This window comes from Eurosta solidaginis, chromosome 2 (genome assembly GCF_040869045.1).
Source record: "Eurosta solidaginis isolate ZX-2024a chromosome 2, ASM4086904v1, whole genome shotgun sequence".
NCBI classification, from domain to species: Eukaryota; Metazoa; Arthropoda; class Insecta; order Diptera; family Tephritidae; genus Eurosta; species Eurosta solidaginis.
In genome coordinates, this window is record NC_090320.1 from 81,717,365 (window position 1) to 81,732,107 (window position 14,743).

Genomic DNA, 14,743 nt, shown 5'->3' on the forward strand with positions numbered 1-14,743 from the left:
GTTTAGAATTGATATCCGGTTGCTTGCATCGAGTATGGGAGAGTGAGGACGGTTAATGCAAGAAGAAACTGATAGTTGTTCCCAGAAAGAGGATTCCTGACGTGCTAAGCGAACTGCACAATGGTCCAAGTGGAGGTCATCTTGGAATCACGAAGACACTCGAGAAAATTAAGCGGAGATTATATTGGGTTGGTTGCCGTCAGTCGGTCACCGAGTGGATTGCCAATTGCGAGGTATGCAACAGCGCGAAAGGGCCCAAAACCCGAAGTCATGGCCAGATGAAGCAGTATATTTCAGGTGCGCCATTTGAAAGGATCGCCATGGATGTCGCAGGTCCATTTCCTACTAGCAACCGCGGAAACAAATACGTACTGGTGGTTATGGATTATTTCAGTAAATGGCCAGAGGTATACCCAATCCCAAACCAAGAAGCAGAAACAGTATCAGAAGTGGTTAAAAACGAATGGGTTGCAAGGTATGGTATACCAATGGAGTTACATTCTGACCAAAGCAGGAATTTTGAATCAGCTGTGTTCCAAGAAATGTGAAAGAAGTTGGGCATTCGAAAAACACGGACAACTGCATTGCATCCTCAGTCCGATGGTATGGTGGAACGTTTCAACAGAACATTGGAGGAGCATTTAAGGAAAGTAGTAGACAAGTACCATAAGGACTGGGATACACACATACCATTATTCTTGATGGCCTACCGATCGGCAGAATATGACACAACGGGCCAAACTCCCGCAAAGGTAATTTTTGGCAATGACCTTCGACTGCCAGCTGATTTGAAGTATGGGATAGATGCCGATGCGGAGAGGAATGTCAAGAAATCCACTGGTGTCTTGAAAGAAGAGCTGAGAGAGATACACGATCTGGTAAGGCAACGAGCAAAGATTATGAGTGACAAGATGAAAGCGATGTACGATAAAGCAATTAATTCAGAAGGGTTTCAGGAAGGAGATTTGGTGCTGCTATACAACCCACAACGAAAAAAAGGTTTGTCCCCGAAATTGCAGTGTAACTGGGAAGGCCCATACAAAGTTGTAAAACGGATCAACGATGTAGTGTACCGCATACAAACCACTACCAAACCACGAACTAAAATGAAAGTGGTTCATTTGGAGAGATTAGCAGCGTTTAGATCGAGAGATTTGTCTGATCGGGACGATCAGACTTAGGTGGAGGGCAGTGTCACGGATATTAGCATCACTAAGCTATACCATCACTAAGGCGATGCTAAGGCCATGCTAAGCGATATTTACGTCAATAGTCAAATCATGTGTACACATATATAAGGCAGCCGAGAGATGTCACACACAGATGCATTTACTTATACGCCTATGTGTGCGCGAGAGACTGTAAACTACAAACATTCACATCAATAATTCAATCATTATGTCCACACACGCAGCTGAGAAGCAAGGCACAACCATATGCAGACATCTTATTTGAGATGCTCCTAAATGTAGGCAATTATATTGTGGAAGTGTCGCTCACACATACAAGCATTGGGTATGAGAGAAGCTATAAAATCGTGCAATTTTAGTTATAGCTGAGAAGTTTCAGAGCTCATGGACAATGCTAGTAGATTCTAGAAGATGCGAGCGAGGAAACCAGATAGTATAAGAGGCCGCAGATGTAGCGGCGCTGGAATTCAGTTTGATTTGAGTTGTCAAGCAGTTACGACTAAGACGATATCTAGCGAGCAATAGCAGTATTATTTTGAAAGTCAGTTTCCTTTAAGCTATCAGTTTGGTTATTAAGCTATTCGTTGCACAGTTTGAGTGCTGTTGTGAAGTATTTTAATAAAGGCCATTTTGCATTATTACAAATTGGAGTTATTTATTCAACAGTTTAGTGATTCGAACTTAGCAGAGGATTGCAAATAAGAGGATTTGCAAGTAAATTCGTTACAATCCAATCGAAACTGTTAATATGAAAGGGATTTCTGTTCATTCGAAATAACCAGGGTAAACTGTTAAATTAACAGTGTTTATTGTTGAAATGATACTGACGGTGAAATCAATTGAAATAACGCATATTTCTTTTTTTCAGATTAATAGCGTAAAATTTTACATAGAGTTTTCTGTTCATACCTATGACATTAATACCTGTGGAAAAAACAAAAGCGGGATAAATATATTTTTAAACTTACGTTGTTTTTTTATTTGTATAAATTACACATAAGTACATTTCATTTCTGATGATTTTATTGCTATATTTAGTAGTATTAATTAAAATAATAACTTAAATTTGAATGCAAATAAATAAAACTTGTTCCGAATCACCATCGAAAGCTTTGTACGAAAGTATGTTGCCGTATATATACGAAAATATGTGAATACATAAATACGCATGCCTGCTACATATATATATATACATATATATTCACACACGCGTTAGTACATGCTCTAGCCCCTCGCGAAGGGCAGACATCTTGCTACGATGCGAGGGCTTAGTCGCTGACCACGGGACTATGCCACCCAGTAGGATGCAGGTTCATATGGATCTCCATGACTGCGTTGGCCTAGTCCTAGGGTGAGCGATGACCAAGATCTGCCCCTCCCAATCCAGGGTGTTATGCGGCACCGTGCCCATGGAATGGTTTGCAGCCGGGAGGTTAATCTGGCTGTATTTGTACGGAGCCTCTCTGACACCGGGCCGCCTCAGAGAGTAGAAATGCTCTTACCGCGGCAAGGGGCTCTGCCGCGGCGGACGACACTTTTCCCCTTTCAATAAGGTGACCCTAAGCTGGCATCGTCTAGCAATGGGTCGTACGAACAAGATGAACAAAAAAAATAAGGAAAAAGACACTTCGTCCTCCTCCACAGGGAGAAGGACAACAGCATTGGCATCCATACGCCCTAGTGAACGAGGGAGGGCTACCAATGCTACCAATGCTAAAGGGAAGAGCAACTGACGCGCCTGCTGTTGCCGGACACCGTCCAAGCGCCGGAACGGCAACCATTTTTCCCACGGCTGTGGCAGGGGTCTCTGGACCTGGTCACTCCGAGCCAAGGGAAAACGGGGCCGCAACTGAGTCAATGCATGGGATACCGTTTCAGCAAATGTTGGCTTTGGGTTTGCGTATGTATTTCGCTTCAGTTCCACGTCCCGTATGCCATTTATAAAGCTCCGGATTTTTACACTCTCGGTGTATTCCACGGGTGCGTCCGCATGTGCTAGATGGGCCAGCCTTTCAACATCCGACGCAAACTCCTGCAAAGTCTCATTCGCTTTTTGGTAGCGGTTTTACAACTCAATTTGATATATCTGTTTCCTATGCTCGCTTTCCCAACGTCTCTCGACAGCGGCCATCAATGCTTCATAACTGTTCCGTCCGCAAGGTTTCAGCTGCAGGCCCTTTCAATGCCGCGAACAATGCACAATGTTGTCTTCAGCACTCCAGCTGTTCACTGTTGCAGTCTTCTCAAACTGAAGCTTAAATACCTGGAAAGAAACAGAATCGTCAAAAGATGGTGTTTTTACCTTTGGATTACTCGCTGAAACTGCTGGCCGATTTGCTTCCAACTCCTACATACGACCTCTCAATGTTTCAATCTCGGAATCGATTTTGACCTCGAGTTGTAAAATTTTTGTATATCCTGCGCCTCCAACTTCTAAGAAACACGTCCTTCTTGCTCTTCCAGTTGTGCAGAGATCTGCGATGATATCTGTGCTGAAATTTCGGATATTCCTGCCTCTTGTTCTTCAATCTTGGATGTTATACGGTTCTCCTGCGATTCCAGTTGGGATGCTATACGTGTCTCCTGCGATTCCATCTGTGATGACATATAAGTTTTCTGGTCTTTCAGTTGAGATGACATTCGCGACGACATTTGCTTCAGCACTGCTAGTATCGCGTTAGTGTCAAAACTTGTCAATGGATTCGGAGTCTCTATCTTCTCCTCCATTTTAGTCGCTGACTCTTCTACATCAGGATGAAGTGTGTTCATCAACGTCAATTCCCTCCAATTCCATAGCTTCCCTTAGTTGTGTTTGTAGCTCGGATTTATTGCCAGTAGTATTTAATCCACGGGCTTTCAACTTCCTTTTCAGTTGCTGAATTTTTAATTCACTCAACTTGGCCATGTCCTTGTTGTCATCGAAATCTTCGGAATTTATTCAACAATTCCTCTTCTGACACCAATTGTATTGAAATTAGGAAAATCATGGTTATTGTGCACCTTCTGTCGAATGCACTGTCGAATAAATAACTACTATATTCGGTATTGGAAACTGGTCTTTATTTATGCCCTTATTACCGTTTACAACTCAACTCTGGATGAGTTGAAATTTCGCAATTTGGTATTACAGATTACATCTCAACCTGTCAAAAAAAATGTCGGTTTAGTTGTTTAGTCTAACAACTTTTTGTAGCATTAACAAAGAGGATAAAAAATAAGAGTCACCAGTCTGCTACGAGTGGCGAGTAACTCGCAAAATCCAAAAAATTTATGTAAAATGTTTTGTGTGAGGGACATTTTTAATTGTCACGCATTTATCCATGCCGTGCAGGCACCTTATGCAAATGTTATTTTTGGAAAAAGAATTAATTAATTAATTAAATACGGTTGAAAAAATAAACACAAATACCCCACGAAATGTATAGAAGACATTTATGCACATCTCGCCCAAAAAAAACCTGCGGTTACCCTAACGAATAACATTACGAAAAGTAGCGAGTGACATCTCCTATTATATTTATCCTCTTTGGCATTACCGTTTACAACCTTCTGTTAGTGTAGTTGTCAAAGCCGCCAAAATCTTACAACTGATTACTAGCAGTTGTCTCATACAATTTTGCAGTTGTTTTGAAAAAAGATAATACGGGGACTCATGAAAGCATATAAACTTATAAGGTGTAAAATTATATCCATTTACACACGCTTTTATATGAACGCACCTAGTAATACTCTTGATAAACTTGATTGTTTATCAGCTGTATTATTGCCAAAGAAAATTTTTTTGATTATTATACAAATTAAACAAGTAAGAACGGGACTGTCTTCGGCTGTGCCGAAGACTTCATACCTTTCATGAATGGGGCTGAACAATAATCTTATCCCGTTCGTAATCTCCGAATAATCGGATGTATAAGATAAGAAATATATAGTGAACAGATCTACATACCTTAACGATTTTTAAGATAAATATAAAATAAAAAACAGGTAGGTACTTTGTGTGAGGATGCAAAGTTTCAGGTTTTTTGTGGTCTGCGTGTAAAAACTATGACTACGAATCACGTATTTCAAAAATATATGACGAAAACGTAACTATTTGATGAAATTTGATGAATTTTGAAGATTCTAGCCGTAAAAAAGGGGTCAAAATGACAGTTTATATGAAGTATATAATATATATACGACCGATCTCTATGATTTTTTCAGACAACAATATATGCTATATACGTAAGCATTTTGTGAAATTTGAAGCTTCTAACTGTTAAAACGGGGCAGAAATTGCGCAAAGTTTCTTATCTGAACAATCGGTTGTATGAGATATATACTATGTGTACCACCGATCTCAATGATTTTTTCAGACATCAATATATGCTATACACGTAAGCAGTTGGTGAAATTTGAAGCTTCTAGCTGTTAAAATGGGGCCGAAATCGTAAAAAAAATATATATATACTATATATATATACTATATATACCATCATATATATATTATATATATCACCGATCTCTATGATTTTTTGACACAACAATACATACTATATACGTAAGCAATCGGTGAAATTTGAAGCTTATAACTGTTAAAATGGGGAAGAAATTGCGCAAAGTTTCTTATCTGAACAATCGTATGTATGGGATATATACTATATATACCACCGGTATCTATGATTTTCTCAGAAAACAATATATGCTATACACGTAAGCATTTGGTGAAATTTGAACATATCTAAACGATTTTTAAGATAAATATAAAATAAAAAATAGGTAGGTAATCTGTGTGAGGATGCAAAGCTTCACGTTTTTTGTGGTCTGCATGTAAAAACTATGGCTACGAATCACGTATTTCAAAAATATATGACGTAAACGTAACTATTTGATGAAACTTGATGAATCTTGAAGCTTCTAGCCGTAAAAAAGGGGTCAATATGACAGTTTATATGAAGTATATAATATATATACCACCGATCTCTATGATTTTTTCAGACAACAATATATGCTATATACGAAAGCATTTTGTGAAATTTGAAGCTTCTAACTGTTAAAACGGGGCAGAAATTGCGCAAAGTTTCTTATCTGAACAATCGGTTGTATGAGATATATACTATGTATACCACCGATCTCAATGATTTTTTCAGACATCAATATATGCTATACACGTAAGCAGTTGGTGAAATTTGAAGCTTCTAGCTGTTAAAATGGGGTAGAAATTGCGAAAAGTTTCTTATCTGAACAATCGGTTGTATGAGATATATACTATATATACAACCGATGTCTATGATTTTTTCAGACAACAATATATGCTATATACGTAAGCAATCAGTGAAATTTGAAGCTTATAGCTGTTAAAATGGGGTAGAAATTGCGAAAAGTTTCTTATCTGAACAATCGGTTGTATGAGATATATACTATATATACAACCGATCTCTATGATTTTTTCAGACAACAATATATGCTATATACGTAAGCAAGCGGTGAAATTTGAAGCTTATAGCTGTTAAAATGGGGTAGAAATTGCGAAAAGTTTCTTATCTGAACAATCGGTTGTATGAGATATATACTATATATACAACCGATCTCTATGATTTTTTCAGACAACAATACATGCTATATAAGTAAATATTCGGTGAAATTTGAAACTTCTAGCTGTTAAAATGGGGCGAAAATTTGCGAAAATATATATATATATACTATATATACCACCATATATATACTATATATACCACCGATCTTTATGATTTTTTCAGACAACAATATATGCTATATACGTAAGCATTCGCTGAAATTTGAAGCCTCTAGCTCTTAAAATAGGGCAGTAATTACGAAAAGTTCCTTATCTGAACAATCGGTTGTGGGGGATATATACTATATATACGACCGATCTCATAAATTTTTTCAGGCAACAATATGTGCAATATACGAAAGTATATGGTGAAGTTTGAAACTCCAATCTGTTAAATTGGGTAAGATATTACAAAAATCATCTTTTTCTGAAAAATCGGTTGTATGGAGGATATATGCTATAGTGGTCCGATCCGGTCGGTTCCGACAAATGTCTAATCGGACACCCAAATACACCTGCTCACCAAATTTTATCAAGATATCTCAAAAATTGAGGGACTAGTTTGCATACAAACAGACAGACGGACAGACGGACAGACGGACAGACGGACATGGCTAAATCAACTCAGCTCTTCAACCTGATTACTTCGGTATACTTAATGGTGGGTCTATCTATTTTCCTTTAAGGACTTACAATTTTCGGTTTCGTGACGAAATTAATATACCATTTCATTTTCATGAAAGGTATAAAAATGCCAAGATTAAGTGAAAAATCAAAACTAAAACGCCTTTATTGCTGATGTTGGAGATTTCTGATGAAAATGCTTGCTGTAATGTCTGCAAGGTTGCATTCCTTTGAGTTTACCGAGTTTACACAATGAAATGTGCGCGTAAATTTACACAAATTGTGTAAATGATTTTTCATACAAAATTTGACAGCTCGTTTACGCACTAGATAAATTTATACATGTTCACACTTTATAAGGCATTTATACGTCTAAATGAGTCCCCCTTATGTTTTACAAAACGGTTCACCACCTAATTTTTAACAAAGTTTTCAAAGTTGATATCAAAAAACACGTTTCGACCTCCGATTTTAGAATCCGAAAACAAAAATTTTTAAATTTTATATCTGTCATATGATTTCTGCTCAAATATTCATGTGGTTGTTGTATTTTGCCAGATTTTTGTCCATAGAAATCGGGGCCGAAGACCGCCAACGCAGAAAGATGTTCTGTGCCAAAAACTATGGATCGGGCCCCATATTTCGGACCCTCCTGCGCCATTTTGTGGGTTTTTGTAAATATTTTTCGACAGAAATAAAATTTTTGATTTCCGCTTTCGAATCCTAAAAACGGAGATCGAAATACATCTTTTGATACCACCTTTGAAAAGAGTTAGATGGTGCACGGTCTCGTAAAACATTACCGAAAAAAAAAACAAAAAATTAAAGCCGGTAGTTAAACCCATGGTATAAATATTACCATGTAAAACCATTTACTCTTCTTGGCGGCCATAATGGTTTTTTGAATTTTAAAACCATTTACAATCACTCTCTTAAACTTTGTGGAAATGCCAAAGCAAAGTAAGGAGATCTTCCATAACTTGCCCACGCAAAACGCAAAAACGGTGTAGCTCTTCGCAGGTTAGCTAAACATCATCTTCCAGTTGGAGTATGATAGTTCGTGAAGGCCGAATTTACCGGCTGAACGGTCAAAGTCTGCCACCGTGGTGTAGAGTTAATGTGTTGCCCTATCTATTAAAAATATTTAAGAAAATTTGTATAAATGGTATTGATTGTCCCTCGGGATTACCTTGGCACCATAAGTTCGTCCGAATTAGCAGATACATTTTTGGGTCGGCACAAAACATGTATTTAGGTGAGCCTTCGAATTGGATGGAAAGCTAGACCTTATTCTCCTCAGATATATATCACACCAAATTGTTATTATTAGTAGATATTGTAACGATTTTACTGAAACTCCCTTATTTGCAATCTTCTGCCAACGTTCGTATCGCTAAACTGTTGAATAAATAACTCCAATATTGAATAATGGGAGAATGGCCTTTATTAAAGTACTTCACAATAACACTTATACTTTGCAACGAATAGCTTGCTTAATAACCAAACTGATTGATAGCTCAAATGAAACTCGTCTATTGCCCGACAGATTGCGTGCTTAATCAAAACTGACTCTAGGGCCTCTACCGCTGGTGCTTTTATACTCTGTGATTTCCTCGTGGCATCTTCTAGGCGCTTCCAGAATTATTTAGTTAGTTATAAATTTCTCAGCTACAACTACAGATGTAAAATTCTTATAGCTTCTCTCATACCCCATGCCCTTGTATGTGTGAGCGACACTTCCACAATCACAATTGCATACCTTTAGGAGCATTTCAGATAAGATATCTACACGTGCTTGTGCGTTGCCTCTCCGCTGCGTGTACGTGTATGTGTAGAGACAATGATTGAATTATTGATGTGAATTCACGTCACTGCTTAGCATCGGCGTAGAAATGGCAGTACCCCTTAATGCCGCTAACATTCGTAACAATATGTATCTCTTCCATACACCTTGGCGGTAAGTCGGGTCTCGTCGCGCAGACGCTGATACATTTCTAAACAATTTGTTGACGAAAATTCCTGAGAAGAGGATCGTGGCCTTATGCTTCCTTTTGCGGGAAACCACAATACAATTCTTGAATTGAAAATTCTGGAATGCGGTTGACCGTTGAGATTTCTCATTTTCTGGTTATTTCACCAATAAAAATTTCGGTTTTGGATAAAATATCATAATATTAATGTTAGAACGCAAAAATATATGGTAATTCTATACGACAGCATGACACAGGTAATACCTGTCCAAAAATACCGAGAGAGGTGTCAAAAGACTCGTATTGACAACAATAATCCGTAGGCGGAAAATAAACATTTTATATCGTTCAAAAGATATTAACGAAAAACCGAAAAATGACCCCGGAGTGCTCCCAAACAGAGGGTGATATCCATAGTATTTTTGTGCAGAACACCTTTCTGCATTGGCGGCCTTTGGCCGCGCTTATAAAAAATTACCTTGGGTTGGTCCAACACCGGTTTGCAGACCAAAACTATATCCGCTGAAAACACTTATGTTCACAATTTTTTTTGTGGGTACGACAAAATCATCAAAATTACAACAACCACAAGAAAATTTTCAAAATTTATTTTGCCAATATCTCTTGACAGACCCAAAATTTTTTACCTCCGCTTTCGGATTCGCGATCCTAGATCTAAAACGCGTCTTTTGATACCCCTATTGATATTTTTGGACGTGTATTAGTAGTGTCATGCTGTCGTATAAAATTACCAAATATATTACAGTTTGTTATATTTTTGTTATGAAAACAACACCATAATACCACAATGATATATTAGAATATATATCTCCGAGTTTCACGTTTATACTTTCTAAATTGCGGCAGGAATGACAAAAATCGTCTTATCTGAACGATCGGTTGTATGGGAGATATATGTTATAGTGGTCCGATCCTACCGGATCCGACAAATGTCTAATATAATACATCCTTGTGCCAAATTTCATTGAGATATCTCAAAATTTGAGGGACGAGTTTGCGTTCAAACAGACGGACGGACAGACGGACGGACATGGCTATATCAACTCAGTTCGTCGCCCTGATCAATTCGGTATACTTAATGGTGAGTCTATCTTCTATATTTCTCAACGTTACAAACATCGGACCAAAGTTAATATACCATTTCATGTTCATGAAAGATATAAAAATAAAAATGTGAGAGCAGTTAGAATTTAAAAATTTTTTTAAACGTCATTTCGGCTCTCACCGGTTTTACCTTGTAATATTTATACCATGGTTAAAACATTTTCAATCAAACAATAATCAACAATTTTGTACACATTTATAGAAAAACAACGTTTAAACGAAGGATTACATTGAATAACTTTTTGACTTTATGGACCGACATTCCGAAGTTGGACGAGGCTGGCCGCAGTTCGGATGCAGCCAAAATAGGTGAAATTATGCGAACGTGAGTCCCATTGATACTAATCACTACTCCTGGGAATCCTGTTTTAGAGTAAAATAGGACTTTAATCCACTTCGCAAAAATATGCTCCTCAATAATATATAAAACCAGTCCAACACCAAAATCATTTCCACAGCATACTTGATAGCTGCCGTCAGAAAGGAATCGGAGTGTGGCGCATAATTTAAAAAAAAACAAGTAAGAACGGGACTGTCTTCGGCTGTGCCGAAGACTTCATACCTTTCATGAATGGGGCTGAACAATAATCTTATCCCGTTCGTAATCTCCGAATAATCGGATGTATAAGATAAGAAATATATAGTGAACAGATCTACATACCTTAACGATTTTTAAGATAAATATAAAATAAAAAACAGGTAGGTACTTTGTGTGAGGATGCAAAGTTTCAGGTTTTTTGTGGTCTGCGTGTAAAAACTATGACTACGAATCACGTATTTCAAAAATATATGACGAAAACGTAACTATTTGATGAAATTTGATGAATTTTGAAGATTCTAGCCGTAAAAAAGGGGTCAAAATGACAGTTTATATGAAGTATATAATATATATACGACCGATCTCTATGATTTTTTCAGACAACAATATATGCTATATACGTAAGCATTTTGTGAAATTTGAAGCTTCTAACTGTTAAAACGGGGCAGAAATTGCGCAAAGTTTCTTATCTGAACAATCGGTTGTATGAGATATATACTATGTGTACCACCGATCTCAATGATTTTTTCAGACATCAATATATGCTATACACGTAAGCAGTTGGTGAAATTTGAAGCTTCTAGCTGTTAAAATGGGGCCGAAATCGTAAAAAAAATATATATATACTATATATATATACTATATATACCATCATATATATATTATATATATCACCGATCTCTATGATTTTTTGACACAACAATACATACTATATACGTAAGCAATCGGTGAAATTTGAAGCTTATAACTGTTAAAATGGGGAAGAAATTGCGCAAAGTTTCTTATCTGAACAATCGTATGTATGGGATATATACTATATATACCACCGGTATCTATGATTTTCTCAGAAAACAATATATGCTATACACGTAAGCATTTGGTGAAATTTGAACATATCTAAACGATTTTTAAGATAAATATAAAATAAAAAATAGGTAGGTAATCTGTGTGAGGATGCAAAGCTTCACGTTTTTTGTGGTCTGCATGTAAAAACTATGGCTACGAATCACGTATTTCAAAAATATATGACGTAAACGTAACTATTTGATGAAACTTGATGAATCTTGAAGCTTCTAGCCGTAAAAAAGGGGTCAATATGACAGTTTATATGAAGTATATAATATATATACCACCGATCTCTATGATTTTTTCAGACAACAATATATGCTATATACGAAAGCATTTTGTGAAATTTGAAGCTTCTAACTGTTAAAACGGGGCAGAAATTGCGCAAAGTTTCTTATCTGAACAATCGGTTGTATGAGATATATACTATGTATACCACCGATCTCAATGATTTTTTCAGACATCAATATATGCTATACACGTAAGCAGTTGGTGAAATTTGAAGCTTCTAGCTGTTAAAATGGGGTAGAAATTGCGAAAAGTTTCTTATCTGAACAATCGGTTGTATGAGATATATACTATATATACAACCGATGTCTATGATTTTTTCAGACAACAATATATGCTATATACGTAAGCAATCAGTGAAATTTGAAGCTTATAGCTGTTAAAATGGGGTAGAAATTGCGAAAAGTTTCTTATCTGAACAATCGGTTGTATGAGATATATACTATATATACAACCGATCTCTATGATTTTTTCAGACAACAATATATGCTATATACGTAAGCAAGCGGTGAAATTTGAAGCTTATAGCTGTTAAAATGGGGTAGAAATTGCGAAAAGTTTCTTATCTGAACAATCGGTTGTATGAGATATATACTATATATACAACCGATCTCTATGATTTTTTCAGACAACAATACATGCTATATAAGTAAATATTCGGTGAAATGAAACTTCTAGCTGTTAAAATGGGGCTAAAATTTGCGAAAATATATATATATATACTATATATACCACCATATATATACTATATATACCACCGATCTTTATGATTTTTTCAGACAACAATATATGCTATATACGTAAGCATTCGCTGAAATTTGAAGCCTCTAGCTCTTAAAATAGGGCAGTAATTACGAAAAGTTCCTTATCTGAACAATCGGTTGTGGGGGATATATACTATATATACGACCGATCTCATAAATTTTTTCAGGCAACAATATGTGCAATATACGAAAGTATATGGTGAAGTTTGAAACTTCAATCTGTTAAATTGGGTAAGATATTACAAAAATCATCTTTTTCTGAAAAATCGGTTGTATGGAGGATATATGCTATAGTGGTCCGATCCGGTCGGTTCCGACAAATGTCTAATCGGACACCCAAATACACCTGCTCACCAAATTTTATCAAGATATCTCAAAAATTGAGGGACTAGTTTGCATACAAACAGACAGACGGACAGACGGACAGACGGACAGACGGACATGGCTAAATCAACTCAGCTCTTCAACCTGATTATTTCGGTATACTTAATGGTGGGTCTATCTATTTTCCTTTAAGGACTTACAATTTTCGGTTTCGTGACGAAATTAATATACCATTTCATTTTCATGAAAGGTATAAAAATAGGTAGGTAATCTGTGTGAGGATGCAAAGCTTCACGTTTTTTTGTGGTCTGCATGTAAAAACTATGGCTACGAATCACGTATTTCAAAAATATATGACGTAAACGTAACTATTTGATGAAACTTGATGAATCTTGAAGCTTCTAGCCGTAAAAAAAGGGGTCAATATGACAGTTTATATGAAGTATATAATATATATACCACCGATCTCTATGATTTTTTCAGACAACAATATATGCTATATACGAAAGCATTTTGTGAAATTTGAAGCTTCTAACTGTTAAAACGGGGCAGAAATTGCGCAAAGTTTCTTATCTGAACAATCGGTTGTATGAGATATATACTATGTATACCACCGATCTCAATGATTTTTTCAGACATCAATATATGCTATACACGTAAGCAGTTGGTGAAATTTGAAGCTTCTAGCTGTTAAAATGGGGTAGAAATTGCGAAAAGTTTCTTATCTGAACAATCGGTTGTATGAGATATATACTATATATACAACCGATGTCTATGATTTTTTCAGACAACAATATATGCTATATACGTAAGCAATCAGTGAAATTTGAAGCTTATAGCTGTTAAAATGGGGTAGAAATTGCGAAAAGTTTCTTATCTGAACAATCGGTTGTATGAGATATATACTATATATACAACCGCTCTCTATGATTTTTTCAGACAACAATATATGCTATATACGTAAGCAAGCGGTGAAATTTGAAGCTTATAGCTGTTAAAATGGGGTAGAAATTGCGAAAAGTTTCTTATCTGAACAATCGGTTGTATGAGATATATACTATATATACAACCGATCTCTATGATTTTTTCAGACAACAATACATGCTATATAAGTAAATATTCGGTGAAATTTGAAACTTCTAGCTGTTAAAATGGGGCTAAAATTTGCGAAAATATATATATATATACTATATATACCACCATATATATACTATATATACCACCGATCTTTATGATTTTTTCAGACAACAATATATGCTATATACGTAAGCATTCGCTGAAATTTGAAGCCTCTAGCTCTTAAAATAGGGCAGTAATTACGAAAAGTTCCTTATCTGAACAATCGGTTGTGGGGGATATATACTATATATACGACCGATCTCATAAATTTTTTCAGGCAACAATATGTGCAATATACGAAAGTATATGGTGAAGTTTGAAACTTCAATCTGTTAAATTGGGTAAGATATTACAAAAATCATCTTTTTCTGAAAAATCGGTTGTATGGAGGATATATGCTA